This window comes from Schistocerca nitens, chromosome 1 (assembly GCF_023898315.1).
Source record: "Schistocerca nitens isolate TAMUIC-IGC-003100 chromosome 1, iqSchNite1.1, whole genome shotgun sequence".
Classification (NCBI taxonomy): Eukaryota; Metazoa; Arthropoda; class Insecta; order Orthoptera; family Acrididae; genus Schistocerca; species Schistocerca nitens.
In genome coordinates, this window is record NC_064614.1 from 229196702 (window position 1) to 229200302 (window position 3601).

Below are 3601 nucleotides of genomic sequence, written 5' to 3' on the forward strand. Positions count from 1 at the left end.
TTCTCACTTCAGTCCTTACAGTTCCATAAAGTTCAGATTTATTGCGGTGCCATACGTAGCCTTCAAAACAGCGTCTGTAACGGAGATGTATTACAAGCATACCATTCGTGTTGAAGTGTTCCACGCAGAGAGCTGTTTATTTTGGCGGAAAACCAGAGCATCGCAGGTATTTGTAGGCCCTTGCAGAATGTCTACGGAGACATCGTAGTGAACAAAAGCACGGTGACTCGTTGGGAGAGGCGTCTGCCATCATCGAAACAAAGTCGCTCAAACCTGTCACATTTCCTGCAATATTGGAACGTGCAGTCTCTCTAATTCGACGTGAACGACGGATTACGGTCAAACATCTTGTTGCACAACTGGACGTCTCTGTTGTTAGTGGTGACACACTCGCCCACCAGTGGGGATAGTCAGATTTCTGTGCATCCTGGGTCCTTCGCCGCCTAACATAAGACCATAAAGACCAATGAAGGACCATCTGTGTGAAATTTCTCGCGCCTTACGAGCCTGATTGCGACAATTTTTTATCGAACATCGTCACAAGTCATGAAACATGGATTCCTCTCTTCGAACCGGAAGCAAGACGCCGTGTAGTGGCGCAACACCACTCTCCTCCGAAGAAAAAGTTCAAAGCAGTGCCCTCAGCCGGTAAAGTCAAGACGACTATCTTCCGGGACTCCGGAGGGGTTATTCTGTTTGATGTCCTCCATCATGGTGCAACGATCAACTCTGACGTGTATTGTGCTGTCCTCAGGAAAATGAAGAAACGATTTCAGCGTGTTCGTCGCCACAAAAAACTTCTCCACGACAACGCGAAGCATCACACAAGTCCGCACCCGATAGGAGTTCACAAAACTTCATTGGACTGCTCATCCTCATCCACCCTTCAACCCGGATCCCGCACCTTCCGACTTCCATCTGTTTGGTCCCATGAAGTATGCACTCCGCAGGATGCAGGACGTGGCTGAGGGGGCGATTACCGATGCACCAAGACGTTGACTCTCACGTCGGCCAGTGCATTGGTACGAAGAGGGCATGTAGACCCTCCCACACAGTTGGCGTAAGGCCGTCGTATTGAACGGACATTTTGGTGAAAAATAGGGTTTTGTAGCCAAAAAAAGCACTCCGTCTGCAGGCCACGAGTGGCCTACCGGGACCATCCGACCGTCGTGTCATCCTCAGTGTAGGATGCAGATAGGAGGGGCGTGGGGTCAGCACACCGCTCTCCCGGTCGTTACGATGGTATTGTTGACCGAAGCCGCTTCTATTCGGTCGAGTAGCTCCGCAATTGCCATCACGAGGCTGAGTGCACCCCGAAAAATGGCAACAGCGCATGGCGGCCCGGGTGGTCACCCATCCAAGTGCCGACCACGCCCGACAGCGCTTAACTTCAGTGATCGAACGGGAACCGTGGTAGCCACTGCGGCAAGGCCGTTGCCTTTTGTAGCCAAAAGAGTGGGGAATAATTTGGTGTATTAGAATCCTGAACAAAACCAACGTGCTTTCAGAGAAAAATTTGTTGCACTACGTACTGAATGCCCCTCGTAACTATACTACATGTGTCCGAAAACACTTGACTGGAATACGCCGGAAATTACTTCTGTATCCAGTGATGACTCTACAAACAAGGTAACATACTGGATCCTCACTATCAGTGCTGGGTTGTTGATTAAATAGTGTCAGCAGCACCAACAAGATGACCGTAAGGAAATGCTGCGAACTGAAAATAAAAACGACATAGAAATTGAGATACTCAGTCAGTAAGTGAGGTACTCAGTCTATATTTAGCAATTATATATAACCGCTCTCTCACAGAAAGATCTGCACCTAAAGACTGGAAAATTGCTCAAGTCACACCAACACCCAGAAAGGGAAAAAGGAGTAGTCCCCTGAATTACAGGCCCATATCACTAAGATCGATTTGAATAGGGTTTCGGAACATACAATGTATTCGAACATTAAGGGGCTCCGGAAAGGCTCAAAATCATGAAAAGTTCAATTTTTACTTTTTTGCGTTTTCTGAATCTGCAGACTATTACCTTTTAATAGATATATAATTTATTCAATTCCGAAGACTACAACTATTTTTAAATTTTTTTTGAAATGTGTTCTACATGGGCGTGACCCACTGTGGCGCTGTTAAACTGCTGTCAAATGGTGTTATTATTAACGTCCGTGTTCATCAGGTACATTTTAGTGATGTGAGATAAAGTATGTGTTGTGGCTAACCTGTGATGGTTCAATATATATCGCTGTTGTGATTGTCGATTGTTTCATGTTTATTTACTCTGTCGTTATCTCGAAAATATTCGTAATTAATTCTGTTTCTTGAGTCTCTGTTTTGTTGAAGTATAATAATGAGTAAAAGTAAAGTTATTAGAAATCCTCTGAAGGCTTTTAAGAAAAGGAGAAATGTTGGAAAGCCAAAGGTATGTGTTATTACTGTAAACAATAAAGACGATGAAAATCCCCAACATAGCTTGTGTCCCAAAGAAGAAGACAGTTGGTGTAAATATAACAAAGGATTGCTAACTGGTGAAGTGTACACTCATAAGCATAGTCTGCGTCATGCAATAATGGAGGTGATAAAACCTATTTTCAGAGACTTAGCAGCACCTGAACTGTTGAAAAAGTGTATTCACGGAAAAACTCAAAACCCCAATGAAAGTGTAAATAGTGTTATATGGTCGAGAATCCCCAAGACTGTATTTGTTGGAATAGAAACACTTCACTTTGGTGTGTATGATGCTGTTGCGACTTTCAATGATGGCAACATTGTAAGGTGCAAGGTATTTAGAAATATGGGAATCAAGATAGGTTCTAACATGGTACGAGCGATGCTTGCTTTAGACAAGGAACGCCTTCGGGCTGCAGACAGGGCTGTAAAGAGTCTAGAAATACAAGCAAGAGTAAACAGGAGGAGGAACAAGAGGAAGCTGGAGGAGGAGTTTGCAGAGGATGAAGATAATCCATCCTATGGACCTGGAATGCACTAAAAAGTCAATCCAATCTTTGTCGCTCGATTCCCAAAACTTTTATTTTCTCATACTAATTACATGTTTTCTAAGGATCTTCCAAACATATTTGTTTCAAACTTTCAGTAAATGTTACACAGTACCTTCTGCATAATTTAACACAGCCTTTTTCCAAAAAACTGTATATTTTTGAATATATAAATAAAAAATTGCAAAAAAATGTTGTGAATTTTCATTACAATTGAAAAAAAATCATCTTTAATAACTGAACTAAAATTTTGTAAAATTCCTGTGTTAAGTTGTAGCCCATATTCCAATAAATAATCTGTAAAAAGTTCAACTTCCTACCTCAAATACTTTGTGAGGAAAGACGTAATTTATAAGCGTTATTTTAACATTGCAAGTATAGGGCGTTCCGGAGCCCCTTATGAATACCTCGAAGAAAACGATTTGTTGACGCATAGTCGCCCGGATTCAGAAAATATCGTTCTTGTGAAACACAACTAGCTCTTTATATTCATGAAGTAATGAGTGCTATCGACAGGGGATGTGAAATTGATTCCATATTTTTAGATTTCCAGAAGGCTTTCGACACGGTTCCTTACAAGCGTCTTCTAATCAAACTG

The 3601-nt window shown here is 42.4% G+C and overlaps 1 pseudogene; it reads right to left on the reverse strand.

The window, feature by feature from the left end:
* Positions 1–1321: 1321 nt before the first annotated feature.
* On the reverse strand, positions 1322–1439 carry LOC126206828 (5S ribosomal RNA; annotated as a pseudogene).
* Positions 1440–3601: the final 2162 nt, after the last annotated feature.